Source organism: Sinohyriopsis cumingii, chromosome 8 (assembly GCF_028554795.1).
Source record: "Sinohyriopsis cumingii isolate HCF-2022 chromosome 8, ASM2855479v2, whole genome shotgun sequence".
Lineage (NCBI taxonomy): Eukaryota > Metazoa > Mollusca > Bivalvia > Unionida > Unionidae > Sinohyriopsis > Sinohyriopsis cumingii.
In genome coordinates, this window is record NC_142968.1 from 660755 (window position 1) to 676812 (window position 16058).

At 36.8% G+C, this 16058-nt stretch overlaps 1 protein-coding gene across 1 annotated transcript in view; it reads right to left on the minus strand.

Annotated features, from left to right (window-relative positions):
* Positions 1-16058, minus strand: part of LOC149792840 (uncharacterized) — an 88060-nt gene that overhangs the window by 30269 nt on the left and 41733 nt on the right. The window lies entirely within an intron of this gene.

The window sequence follows — 16058 nt, forward strand, 5'->3', positions numbered from 1 at the left end:
AATTAAAAAATTTCTTCCTGTCAGAGACTCATTTAGAAAAAATCTACAAGCGCAGCAAGAAGCACAAGTTGAGTATGAAGAAAAAACTAAAAAACTATTTAAACCCGTCACTGCAGCTACTGAGAAAGTTACAACTGTCATCAAAGAAGATCTTCTTCCAGTATCAGAAAAAATAGCAAGAAGAACTAAACAGGCAAAGAAGATTTTACGAGGCCTTCCAACTGACATAGCTGCAGCTCAACCTCCACCTGTTGGTGAGGAAATACTTGAAGGTATTGGAGAACTTCGTACTGAAGTCGCCGATGTGAGAAAAAAACTTGCATCTAAATCCAAATCAGCAGGAGAAAGCTTAAAATTAATTGCAAGATTTAACGAAGGAGTTGTTGAGGAAATTAGAAAAACTGAAAGAGAGAAATTACCTAAGATGATATTAGATAATATATCTGATAAATCTAATTTTTTAAAACCCTTTTATGGAAAAACAGGTGATGATGATTTCATTAAATGGATATATCGCGTATATTACAATAAAAAAACAAGCTAGAGATCAAGAATTTAAAAGATTTAATGAAGAAGTAAATAGACTTAGAGGGAGACGGGAACAACTAGGACAAGGAGAGTCCTCCCAGTATCAGCTTCCTCCACCTCTGCAACAAATAGAACAACAGCAATCTTCTTCGCCGCAGCAAAGGTTGAAGTCGGAAATTAAAAGGACTAAAGAGTCACTTAAATCACCCTCCTTGAAGAAAATTCCTTCACCTTTACGTACAATTTCTGCACCGGATATAACATTTGCACCGATAGATTCACCACATGGATTTCGAGAAGGTGACTCACCCCCGGTCACCACTGAAGTACTTACTCCGGTAATGCAACCACCAGTATTTAAAACACCTCAAGATGAACCTAAAACAGGATCTGGTTTATGTCCTGATAATATCATCAATGACGTGTCACGGTTAGAAGTTCTCATAGGAGGAAAACGTGCCGGAAATAATTCACCAGAAATAATTAATGAAGCAGCTGATATTTGTTGGCGACTATTTCAAGGTGGTATCATGGATATTGGCGTTTACCGAGAACTTATTGATGAGCTCGTTCATGATTAGTCACCGCGATTAGATAAATGGTAAATAAAATAAGATGATTGTGCATGATAATCATCGTAAACCCACACAGGTTAGAGCGGTAAACTCACGATTACCAATCTATAGTGTTATTTACGGAAATGGACTTGGTGATGTCATTCGGGGATTATTTACAAGGATAGCTCCAAAAGTAGCACCTGTTGCAAAACAATTATCGATGAAGGCTATTGATATTGTTCGTGATAAAGCTCCTGGAGCAATTGTCAATGTTGCTGGTAAGGCGTTCTCGGCGATCAAAGAAAGACTAGCACGATTATTGCGATGAAAACAACAACCACCGGTGAAACTGGCAAGTAATGAGGTGATGCCCGCAGACGTAAGTAAAATAATAAATCAGGCTGCAAATCAAAAACTAGCGGCGATATCTGAAGAAGCAGAAAAAAATATAACAGCAAATTTAATAGCAGGAAGCGGTCTTCGTCGACGATGATCATCATTTGAAAAATGGTAACTATAATAAAAATGTTCAGGCGCGAATCAGACCCAGCATTTGATATGGAGGCACCTGTCCTTAAGTATGAATCTATACGTGATTATCAATTTTATTCTTATGACGCAAGACTACCAAATCAGCGGGGGAGAATCGAATTACAGGTTCGTGATACAAGTAGATATTTCTTGCCCGCTGAGGCGTTTATTGAAGTAGAAGGTAGACTTGTAACGAATGTTGTAGCTAATATGCCATATGCTGCTAATTTACGTGTTGGTTTTGTCAACAACGGGATTATGGCGTTGTTTGATAGCGCCACATACATGATTGATGGAAAAAATATTGAATCAATTCCGAAGGATGTTGATGTTGCCACAACAATAATTGGTCTGGCGAGATATTCTGACGACTTTACAAGATCGGCTGGTCCAACAATGATGTTTGCTAAGGATATTACTAACCACGCTGATCATGTTCAGTATATTAAGTTACAGACACCTTAAGTTAGTGCATCTAATCCACAACCGGTTGATTTTGAACACGAAGACAGACCGGGTGCTGCTTTTGATATTATAAAAAGTGTTAGTACGAATTACAACTTGGGATTTGCAACACGCCGAGCAACGCTGTCAGGAGATAATAGAAATTTTTCGTGTGCAATTCCATTATCTCACATCTTTGGATTTTGCAGAAATGTTAGAAAAGTCATCTTTGGAGCTAAACACACAATTGTGCTCGTAAGAAAAGGTGATGATAATGATGCAATCTGGCGAGGTGCTGGTGTTGGTGAAGGTAAAGTAAATATATCAAAACTTTCATTGTGGATGCCAGTAATAACTCCATCTATTACTGAGGAACAAAAATTACTATCTTTTATGGATCAAGGCGGTAAATCATTGCTATCATGGTTAACAGTAACCACAGATGCTGCTCAAAGCAATATTAATGGTTTATTTACATGGCATATAGCATCACAACAGGGTGTTTCTGCACCGCGACATATTTTTATTGCACTACAAAATATTGACCGGATAAATGATCAAGAACATTCACATATGATATTTGATAACCTTGGAGTTAATGAAGTTTCCTTACGGATAAATGGACATCAAGAACCAACAGAAAATATACAACTAAATTATGCACAAAATCATGTAGCGCGCGCATATCATCGTTTAATGTCATTCATGGGACGTGATCAAAATACAGATACCGGTTTGCAAATATCACAATTAGATTTTACAGGTCTATATCCGATTTATTATTTTTCACTAGAACATCTTGATTTATCCAAACAATCTGTTGTTGATATACACTTTCGAGCTCATGTTACTACCCCGCCAGGTGGTGGTGCCTTCTACAGAGCGATCGCGGTCATACTTAGCGACAAAGCCATGTTACTTGAAGGTGGTTGTGGTCGAATGAGAGTTGTTGATGCACGAGTGGAAAATCTTTAATCGTGTTATTTAGAAAAATATATTTTATATAAAAATGTCGTATGGTCATGTTAATGTTACTCTGACCCCCGGTCAGGTAAAAAAGCTTCAATCAAAAACCGCCAACAAATGCGGAACTAAAATATCACTAAAACGAGATCAGATTAGTGGTGGTCCAAACAAATTATCGTTGACAAATAATCAGATTAAACATTTCAATAAAGCTCTGGAATCAAAAACTGGAGTTCAATTCCATCTCTCCCCGAGCGCCATCAAAGACATGGTTAAAGCCGGTGGTATATTCCCACTTCTCGCGGCCATTCCGGCATTAATAGCTGCAGCTGCTCCAGCCGTAGCAAAAGCAGCCGCGTTAGGTGCTGCTGGAGCGGCGGGTAAAAAAATTTTTGATAAAATTACTGGTGGACGATATAGCAAAAAAAAGGGACGCGGCTTAAGATTGCCAGGATCTCGTTGGGGGAGAGGCCTAAGGCTTCCAGGGTCACTTCGTTAGACGTTCCAGCATCAAATTTTGATTTACTTAATGCCGCTAAAAAATTAAAAATATCCGCCTTTAGAGGTGTTTTTATGCGAGATCAATTACCGAAACAACCAAACAAACTAGAAACAGGTATTATTAATCTCGATGAACGTTCTGGACCTGGTACTCATTGGGTATCATACGCGGTTGATCCACGTGGAATCGTTTATTTTGATTCGTACGGGTTAGCTCCACCTGTTGAATTTATCAAGTATGTCGCACCACTTCACGCAACAACCAGAGGTTCCAAAGTTTGGTATTCAACGCTACCCACACAAACAATGACAGACCCGCCAATATGCGGCCGTGAAGTAATTAATGTACTCGACGCTATATCAAAATCATCCAGGCCGCCACATAAAGTCGTGCACGATTATACAAGCAACCGATTTGTTGCGCGTAAGGCGTTTTAAACAACGGGTCTTATTATAATGGTTGATATTTATGGAAGATCTTCTACTAGTAAGAAAATAAAATCCGACGTTGATCTGTCAAAGTATGCGACTAAGGATGACCTTGCTGATATTATGAACCTTGCTGGAGTTGACCCAGATGAGGTTGTTATTTTTCAAGATCGATATGGTAAACTAAAAACCAGCAAAATCAAATGGAATGATATAGTCCGGCGAGTACTTGGTGCAGTTACAGATAATATTCCCGTGTTTACTGACGGTGGTAGAATCAGAGATTCAAGTATGTCACTTAAAACCATCAGAGATGAAATTGCAAAAAGTGTTGCTAATCGCGTGAGAAACACCGGTGACACAATGACAGGTGAACTTAGCATGAACGGGAACAAAATAGTAGCTGTAACAGCTCCAAAATCTGACAACGACGTCGCAAACAAACTATACGTCGACGACGTGGATGGAAAACTATCCACGCTGCGGGCCGAATATGATGTTCACGTAACCGGTTTTACAAGACTTCGAAGAAATTTTCAAAAAACCGATGATGCCATAAATAAGTTCTTTGGAACTCCTCCCGCCATTGACATGAAACTCGTTGATATCAAAACTGACCTAGACACGATCAAACGAACACAGCTAGACATCATAGCGGGAATTCCTGAGATTATCAATAAAACAAATTTGATTAAAATTCCAGCTGGAATAACTCCCGGGCATATCACAAACATCGTATGCACGGTATCATCGGGATTTGCAACATGGTCGCAGCAAAATAATACTATCAAATATACCGCAACAGTCACTGGCGTGTACAGGCTGTCTGTGTTTAGTGCTGCAAAATTTGAAATATTTACAACGTTTCCATGGCGTCATTCCACCGACAGGTTTTCCGGGGTTGTATCTGTTGTATTAAATAGCGCAAACGAGGAAATATTTATTCTGGAAGCAGCTGATAAGACATTAACCGCAACATCTTACTGGTGGTGTTTGGAATTTGTAGCTGAAACACCTCAATTGGTTACTGCATAAAAATATATATGGACGGTGCACAATACAGATACAATCAAGCGCGTGAATGGCAGTCGGCGCTAAAAGATCAAGTCGATCAATATACAGTAAAAGTAAAAAAATATCGACGACGATTGGTTATCGTTGATGTGATTGTTTATTCAGTATCCGCTGTTGTTGCTGGAACCGGTGTAATATTATCAGCGTTGACAACGATGGCACCAGTAGCTGTAACTATTTGTATTTCAGCAGCAACAACTATTGCAGGTGTGCTTAATATCATCACAAAAAAATATGTACTTGCACGAACGAAAAATTATCCGATTACAAAATAAAATTACATACAGCGACGGTAGCATACTCGAAATTATCCTCGTTGTTATCAGCGAGTCTCAGTGATGGAATTATATCTGATTTCGAATTTTCAATGATAACCAAAATATACGACGAAGGTATCGGTATTAAAGATACAAGTATCAATAATGACAGAATTACTCCAGCAGATCGTGACCAACACAACTCCGCTAAAGATAACGATGATCTCGGTAAGTTCAATTAATCCTGAATTTAGTGTTAATTTTCCTACTGCAATTCCAGTAAAAGAAATAGCACTAGCACAATTACGAGTATATTACAGCTGGCCAAATATAAGATCAAAATCATTTAATGGTACACCAGCAAATAATTCGCTTGTATTCGCTAGTAAAAATAAACCCGATGGAACACCTGACTGGGTTGTTGTTGGAATACCAACTGGCAGTTATGAGATTGAAGAGATCAGTGAGGAATTTCAACGTAGAATAAAATCAATAACAGGAAAAGAATCAAAAATATCAATTAATGTTCATGAACCCACCCTGTCCTGGACGATTGAAATAAACTCGCCTGATTATGCCGTTGATATTTATCAATCCACGATAAGATCCGTACTAGGTTGGCCTGAAATTCCCCGGGTGTATGAAGGACCACCAGAACCGAAAAAGTCTGATTATGTCACGGATAGGCAATCATATCATGAAATTAATCCATCATACGGGGAAAAACTACGTATTTTAAAAAGTAAATCAATGTTTAGCCATTTTATCTTTCACGACGATATTGAGGCATGGATTTTTATAAATCAGGGGGAAACAGGAAATGTTTTTGGTCTTCATCGAGGTGATATTATTGAATATTTTCAGGAAATCAATCAAGAATGTAAAAAACAACTAGATCAACTAAATCAATATTTTAACGAACATATTTTTGACATATCAGCGTCATCACGTGAAAAAATCATCACGCGTGTGGAAATATTAAATCAGCTTATATCAGATATGGAATATTTTAATAACCGAATAGTTCAAGCGATGGTTAGTTTAAAATCATTTATATATTTTGATGCATATAAATGGTTAGAAAAATATAAATTAACAGAAGCAGATGTACCAAATTTTAAATTTCCCGGGTATAGTGTAACCGAGTTAAGAAAATCTGTCAATGATGTCATTGATGAGTTTTTTCCTAAAATACTCCATGCATGGAGAAAACTAGCACCATATCCAACTGTTCTTAGATATGATAATGATCCACATGGCGGCGGAAGACACGTATCTCCGGGAATCGTTAATATAACACCGACGGTCGCGGTCAATCTGGTTTGTGACGTAATCGATGGCAGCTATCAAATAGATCTCGGAAGATCAAATCAAGCTCAACAAGGATACATCCTGTACACGTTCACACCACAAGTTCCCCCTGGAAGTTTAATCGTGCAAGAACCAACTAATCCTGTGTATTTACGGTGTCACAATAATATGTTAACACGAATCAATTTTAAGCTCACAGACCACCTTAATCGCTTAATTGACATACGTGGAGAAGAACTTGTGATAAATCTGTATGTAAAGTCGTAAGACTTTTATCGTAGATCTTTATGTAATGGAGGGTTTTTTACACGCGAGGATTTCTTAACAGATAGAAGAACATTTGTAACAGAGATCAGACTCAAATTCGATCAACTTAAAAAAAATAAATAAAAAAATATTTTATTATTACTGGCACAAATTTGTGTTTGGTACAAATTAATCGGCCTAGGCAACTAATAAAGCTGGTCGATGAAAGTAAAAATTAAAATTTCTATCACAAAAAAAATAAGATTAATTAATTTTCCTGATTTTTATTATTTTTTTACTGAAATTGTACGAATTACTTGATTTTGACTACCAACTACCCCGTCAGAAACATAAAAATGCACGAATTACTTGATTTTGACTACCAACTACCCCGTCAGAAACATAAAAATGTACGAATTACTTGATTTTGACTACCAACTACCCCGTCAGAAATAAGAAATTCTAACTTTGTCAAATTGTTCCTAATAAATTTTATTTATTATAAATTAATTTTATTTATTAATAATATTATTTTTACTGAGATTTTTATTTTTTTTTACTAAAATACAACGAAATTGCTCAATTTTCCTGATTTTGAACTACCAACTACCCGGTCAGAAATCAAGTAATTCGTACATTTTTCCTTGATTTTGACTACCAACTACCCCATCAGAATCAAGTAATTCGTGCATTTTTCTTGATTTTAGTAAAAAAAAAAAAAAAATCCTCAGTAAAAATAATATTATTAATAAATAAAATTAATTTATAATAAATAAAATTTATTAGGAACAATTTGACAAAGTTAGAATTTTCTTGATTTTGACTACCAACTACCCCGTCAGGATCAAGTAATTCGTGCATTTTTCTTGTATTTTGTAAAATAAATATCAATTTTTTCTTATTTCTGACGGGGTAGTTGGTAGTCAAAATCGCGTATTTGTGAAAAAATATTATTTTTCCCCGATTTTTATTTTTTTTTTTTCTGAAAATTTGATCATTTTACACCACACGTGGTCAGCGTTGACATGGACCCCAGTTACCAAAACTTTCATTTTCATTATCACCAGTAACGAGGTTACTCTGGATCATTTCACCAGTAACAAAGTTACTCTGGATCGTTTCACCAGTAACGAAGTTACTCTGGATCGTTTCACCAGTAACAAAGTTACTCTGGATCGTTTCACGATCTAACATAATTTTTCTTAATTGTCTTATACGGGTACTAATCGTTTTCTTTTCCTCGTACTCGTGGGATAATAACGATTTAATTCTTTCTACGGCGGCAGAGAGAGGAACGAACTCCTTCACATGATCATCTTCTACGGTAGCTAGCGACTGAAACATTGCCGCCTGAATCCGCTTCATGAGCTTGTATTCAGATGATAGTGTGTGTGTCCCCTGGGTTTTACGTTCTTGTAAAATCTCAAAGTCAGAAACTATTTTTTCAGGATTAAGTTCATCAGATATATTAATTCCATCTTTTTTCAATTTTTTAATAGCAACAATTACATCACTGATATTTTCATGGTTCACTATATAATATATAAATCTTTAAAATAAAAAAAAATATCCCTAGAACCCCTATCGAGTGTTTAGCGAGTTCGTCAGGATGTTTCAGGGACAGCACAACCAAGAACTCGTAGCTTGCCACCGCAATCTACGAAGTTCATTAGGCAAATATTCCCTCTACGAGAGACCCTAACCCGCCAAACAACGGTCTAGAATGCCCAAGAGGGAGGACGGCACAATCCTCATTAAACTCGTAGCTTGCCACCGCAATCTACCAAGTTTAGAGGATATACACATAACATATAACTAACTAAGGACGGCACAAGGACAGCACAATCCTCATTAAACTCGTAGCTTGCCACCGCAATCTACCAAGTTTAGAGGATATACACATAACATATAACTAACTAAGGACAGCACAATCCTCATTAAACTCGTAGCTTGCCACCGCAATCTACCAAGTTTAGAGGATATACACATAACATATAACTAAGGACAGCACAATCCTCATTAAACTCGTAGCTTGCCACCGCAATCTACCAAGTTTAGAGGATATACACATAACATATAACTAACTAAGGACAGCACAATCCTCATTAAACTCGTAGCTTGCCACCGCAATCTACCAAGTTTAGAGGATATACACATAACATATATACAATGAAATGGATATATACAATGAAATGGATATATACAATGAAATGGTTATATACAATGAATGAAAAGCTCCTATCGAGTGTATTAGCGAGCTCAGATTATGAATGAAGAGCCCCTATCGAGTGTATTAGCGAGCTCAGATTATGCATGGACGGCACAAACATATAACCTAACTAAGGACAGTACAAACATATACGCTCAGCAAAAATCCCACCCACAATAATTAATCCAGTGGGTGATACGAAAATATGTATCAACCACAAGTCAATATTGTGGTTGAATTTTGCTGAGCGGGGGGTTTTGCGGTTCCCCCACTATTATAAAAATCGCAATTATGCGCACACCACCGACAAATTGTCAGCCATGGGGATTCGATCCTGGACCGCGAGCGTCACAGTCCAATACCATACTGATTGAGCTATCAAACCTTGTTACGAACATATGTTTCGGAAGTTAATATATAGTTAAGCTATATAGCTAAGGAACCAATATTTACACTAAAACAGCGGTTTCTGAATAATAACAGCTTCTGTATTTATAACAACAGTTTCTGAATAATAACAGTTTCTGAATATAAAACAGCGGTTTCTGAATAATAACAGTTTCTGAATATAAAACAGCGTTTTTCCTAAGCAGACTGCGAATCAATAATAACAGTGGCATGAACACACCTGCAGATCGATTACCATGACAACGATTTCTGTTCTGTACCTACACAGCTCCCTTGCGGATCAATAACATTATCATGATTTCTCGTAATGTTGTATGATGGGAAATATTTAAAAACCATAAATAATACTTCTACGAGTAATTAATTACGATGTAATTAGTTAAACTGACTAATTACGATCATAAAAAATCAAAAATCTACGAAGAAAACTATATATTACAAAGTAATCTCCCTTTTATATAATCAAAATTCAGCAGTGTATGGAGGACCTACTGTGACATAAATTAAAAAAATTAATTCAATGTGGTGATGATAGTTATTGATACTGAAAGGTAATTTTCTGTTTATATTTTTTCGAGAAAGCGGTTTTATATATATTTTCTGCCACTCTTTGTACTGATTGTGGGTGAATATCAAAATATTTCGCAGCAGAAGATATTGAACGAAATATTATTTCTTCGCCAGTTTCTATGTTTCTGGAAATTACCGCCCTCTTTCCGATTGTCTTACATCTTCCTGTATTACCACATGCAGAGTTCACGCTTCGAGTGACAACTCGAAGGTTGTGTAGGGAGTTATTTTGAGTATCCCCGTCAATATGATCAATAACAAGACCGTCATTGATCATCCCATTATGACATTCATACGTAAATCTATGACATAGATAATGTTTTCTCTCCCCAGCAGTAAACCTTAGATAACCATGATTATTAATACAACCAACTTGTCTCTTCAACTTGCAGTGTCTGATGATACCATTAATATTTGATTCATAGTTTGTTATGACAGGATGTGGGACAAATATATTTTGCTCCATTATAATAATATTATTCGTTTAAATCATTGTTTGTCTGAAATCTTGATATATAATCCTCCACGGATTTTATAGCGTTTTCACCTCTATTATTTTTTTTGTCATAATATCTTTTAAGTTCTCTGAACCATTTTCCACCGCACTTTCCACATAATTCTGTTTTTCCTCGCACTCCAATACCACACCGCAGACACGGTATTGGTCCTAGACTTCCTCGTCGTATGTTTTGTGAGTGTATCCAACAAAATTCCTTTTTGCAGGATTTGTTGCATCGATTTACTGAGCCGATCATCAACCATCTGCATTGAGACATTGTATATATATATATATATATATATATATATATATATATATATATATATATATATATATTTTATTTTAAATATTTGTTTTAATTATATGAACGAGTTTGAGAGATTATCCCAAACTAGGCCTGTTAAATATAAATTCAACCTTGACAGATTATCTTCTGACTTGCCAGTGCGAGATTTGGTTGATCCGAAAAATAAAAGTTTGATCTCGAAAATTCACGACGCCAAGAAAGAATTTTACACGGATGGTGCATCTCATACATGGTCAACGTTCAAGATCATACGCCTTGACAAAGTCACGGACGCCACAATGAACGACAAGCGAGCGGCAACTATCATTAACTACATCGCTGAATACGAGGGCAATCAAAAATATTTCTTCAGAGTAAAATTTATTGTATTAACAGAAACAGGTAGTTGGATTATCCGTGACAAATATGATCCTGTCCTTGGCAATAATAAAACTGTCATATTAAGTAAAAATTCCAGTCCGGGTCTACTGACGGGTATTGACAAACCGTATTATGAACGAGCGTATCCTGTAACAGCGGTTATTTATGGAATCTATGAGATAAATAAAAAACCCAACGTTGATAAACTAGCGCCGATGAAATTTTCAAGGTTAAATTGTGTAGCCGAACGAGTAATAGAACACTTTACAAACGCGATGCGTGGAAATGGATTAACTGATTTAAGGCGTGAAAAAATAAACTCGTGGGCTGATTCAGTTAAGGATACCGGTGCTACAATAAAAGATGTTGCTGAGTTAGGAAAAATATTAAAATTTCCAATAACTGTGGCGACAATAACGGGAGAAGTACTGTACCAATCGAAATATAAATCGAAAGGAGCTCCAATAAATATTATCGATCATAACGCGCACGCATGGACTAACGCGGTAACAATATTTCCACGTGATCGAACTGTTAGATTTTACCCCACAGATAATTCTGGGGCAGATAATTCTGATGGAGGCATGTTTGATTTTATTAAAGAAATAAGTAAAACCGATCCTGTATCGGTATGGTTATTTAAAAGTAATGAAGAAGGTGAATTTGATCAGTTTGTCAAACCAAACGGTGAAATATATCGCACAGAATCCCTCCATGACGAGATGAAAAATCTCGCGACGTTTTTACAGTGCATGCACGCGGAAAATACTGAAAAATTACTAACTAATTGTTTTACCGTTCCATCTGTTGCGGCTCATTTCGCCAGAGAACGAAATTCATGGAAACCAACACGATTTGATTTACTCGAGGACGTACGCGCAAGTTGCGTCGAATACGGACATGGCGGATTATGGAATACCAAATATAATTACAATGATGTTATTTCAGTTGATATGGTTGCATGTTATCCAGGAAGTTTTCTGGGATACGGAGATTGTTCTGTGTACTTTGAAAGATTTAGTCACCCAACAAACGAGATGACGCGAGTGGCAATTAATGGACCATTACCTGATTTTGATCTGACTGGATTCGCCTGTATTGAATCATTCGAGTTTAACGAAAATCTTCACAAGATTTGTTATGTTTGGTTTGGTAGACATTTTTGTGAAAAACGTTGGGCACCTATAGTTTTGTTACGATATATGCTAGATTGTATGATACTGACATCGTTGGTGGTCAGTGAGGCAATTATATCATATCATGCACAGACCAAAGTTTGGTTGCCCATGTCAGATTCTGAAGTTATCAGCGAGTTTAAGGAAAAATGTCCTGATGTTTCCGAAGATGATATTCCTAATAAACTCAAAACCGCAAAAGATCTCGGTAGAAAAATTATAGGTAAATTTACTCAAGGTGGTGCATATGATTATAAAAGACATCACGCACGATTAATTCTAGATGATGCCGAGTACAATTTTATAATCGCTAACACAACGGCGAAAAATATATTTGTAAATCGAGAAAATGTTTATTTATCCGACGGAACAAAATTAGGTACGATCGTTAGTTACATAAATGACGTATCCCCACAATATACTCATCTAAGATCTTCCATGTTGGCTTATGTTTCTATAAATTTATTATCGATGATTAATAGATTTCCTGAGACCGCAGTCAGAGTCGCAACAGATTCGTTTTATATTTCAAGTAAATATTTAGAACCTGTTATGAAATTTACAAGTAATGATGAACGATGGGGTTCGTGGAGAATAAAAAAGGAACTATTACACAATTACACAGAATCAGCAGATGTTCCAATGAGAGATTTTTATCGAGAGAGTAATAAAATATCAGAAATGTCGAAAGCACCATCGTTGAGTGATCCAATAACCAGATATAAGACAGTATATCTCAATGGACCTGGTGGATGCGGCAAAACAACTCGAACGATTAATGTTTTTAGAAATTCAGATATAATCGTGCTGACACCCACACATAGACTTGCACGTGAGATGAAACAGCGGCAAGTACAATCGTGTACGTATCATAGTTTCTTTCGGTGGCGCGGAGATACATGGACTCCTGAACGGATGGGAGAAAAATATATACCTAAAGTAATTATTTGGGATGAGATATGCACGGTCTCATTGGATACGTTAAAAACGTTTCTTGATTGGTTGTTGACGAAAAATACCGCTATAATAATGTGTGGTGATCATGGTCAACCGCCGCCTTTTGTTGGACCATCTCCACATGATTGGTTAAAAAATTTCGTTGATTATTACGAAGAAATAGATGATGATCATAGAGCTCTTGATGCAAATTTGAGGGAGTTTAAAAAATTAATCAGATTACAATCAAACAAAATTCAGTGTGAAATAATACGTGGAGTGATCTCAGAGACATCAATGAGTGATTTTTTGAAATTATGGAGACCCACCGATTTGATCGTAGCAAGTAGAAAAATAATCAGAGACGCTTTACAACAGCAGTTATTTCAGCTGCATAAAGAAAAATATTCAGAATTACCTGTACCGTTGTGTTATAGACCATCAGATACACGAAAACAGAATATTAATGTTGATATTCCAGGACCCTTGACAGAGTCAAGGAAACAGAATCTCGTATTAAATGATATTGTCGCCGTTGATATCAGTGTGGTCGAAGATGCAATACACGCTGACAAATCTCCATGGGTGTTGGGATACGCTATGACAATCCACTCGTCTCAGGGATTAACTATTTCTGATACACGAGTCTGGATTGTAGACGATCGCATCGAGTGGTCAAATTTAGTTTATTTAGCGGTATCGAGGGTCAGAAATATATCTCAATTACGTAGAATCATAATTCCTGAAATCGTTGATAAATTTAACATCATCGATGATGATATAATAAGAAAAAAATTAATCGGATACAAACAATCTAATAAAAAAAATAAACGTGACTCTGATCTTGATGAATTTATTATTGAGCTAAAACAGCAGCAGAACAATTATTGCGCCAGTTGTAATTGTATAATGTTATGGCGATATTCGAGTAATGATTCAAGACAATTCACCGTAGATAGAAAAGATAATAGTCGCGGTCATACACGAGAAAATACCATGCTGACCTGTCTCAAATGTAATCGACGTAGAGGCGCCAGTGCTAGTTAAGTGATCGCGGTGGTAGTTGTGTATCCGCGGGAATTATTTGTAGTTGTTCACGTGTAAATCCACGTTGAGGAGCGGCCAAATCTAATCTGTAGATTGCAGGTCTGGAAACGCCTGCGTTTCTCCCAGTGGATCTTGTCACGGTAGATATTTTGTGTGTGGTAACACTCCAAATAGGATCAGTCGCTCTTCGTTTACCACCTTCAAGTTCACCAGGCTCATATAAATATCTGACTGTGACATCACCTAATATTTTTTGTTTTCCAACATCTTTTCGTTGTGTTGGTATATTTATTTTTGTGACCGCGCTAATGGGTTTCATGTTGGTTGTTCGTGTGATTTCATTATTTAATGCAGCTATCACGCCTGGTAATCTTGCCACCCATTCGCGAGATCTTTTATCCTGAATAAATTCCCTCGCGTATTGATATCCAAATAACCGCTCAGCAACTGTTCCATTAAATCGCTCAACAATTGATTGATCACGATGAATTGAAGTACGACCTCGTCGTATTTTGGTATTATGTCGTTTCATCAGCGATGATACTGGACCAAGAAATTCCTTACCAGGATCAACCTGTAGTAGCTGCGGCCATCGCAGACCACCTTGTGGTCCGAGTCCTCGTTGATAAATTCGTTCAAACGCATCGGCTACTTCAGATGATGTTTTCGCTGATAGCGGCTCTGCTTCTTTGTATCTACTTGCAACATCAACTACGGTTAATGCGTATTTGTACGTTTTTCCACGCACAGTATCATGCGGTAAAAACAGAATATCAGCTTGATGAACTTCATTAGGAACACTGACATCGAAATACGCGTACTGAATTCGTTTAGGACGTGGTAAATAAATTTGCCATATTGCCTGCCTGGACAACCACGCTTTAGCAGTAGAATGTTTAACCGCTGCTGCATCAGCAAGTTTACCAATTGCTGCTTTGCCTCTCCAGTATCCTCTTGGTGAATAATAAATTAATTCCATTATTAATTACCAGCTCCAAGCGCTAATTTACCTTTCATCGAAGATCTTACTAACCAATTAGCTAATGATTCTCTAATGTTTTTATTTTTTATAGAATTTAATGCATGAATTAATTTCACATCTGCAATGTGCCTATGTTGTAGATTTTGACTCTTATAAGCTACATCATGAACATGACAAGCTCGATCAATAGCGTTTATTGGTTCCTCGCCTGGTTTTGGTTGATCTTGATTATCGAGCCTGATATCGAGTCGAGTACCAGGACCGCAATAATTATATCCTGGTAGATGTTTTTCTCCACTGTATTTAGCCCATGGAGCACCTGGAAACTTTGACATCAAATTAGCAATATCACCACCGCGCCTATTAGGTAAAAACGAAAATTTCTTTCTACCGCATATAGAACATTTTCCACCGTACGCTATTTTTTTATTTTTTGTTGTAACCGTAGCTAAATCAGTAGTTGGAGTTTTAACTTTACAGCGTAAACAATATAAATTCATGTTATAATATATATGGATATAATTGATTTCTCAGCAACTCGGCAACGAGAGCCAGTTAAACACCATCCTGCGCTACCGAACTCCATCAGAATGATTATCATAGGACCATCTGGATCGGGTAAGACGCAATTATTACTTAGTCTGATAATGAGATGGCTGAAATGGGATAAATTATATTTAGTAGCACCATCCGTTGATGATCAACGATGTTATGATGTACT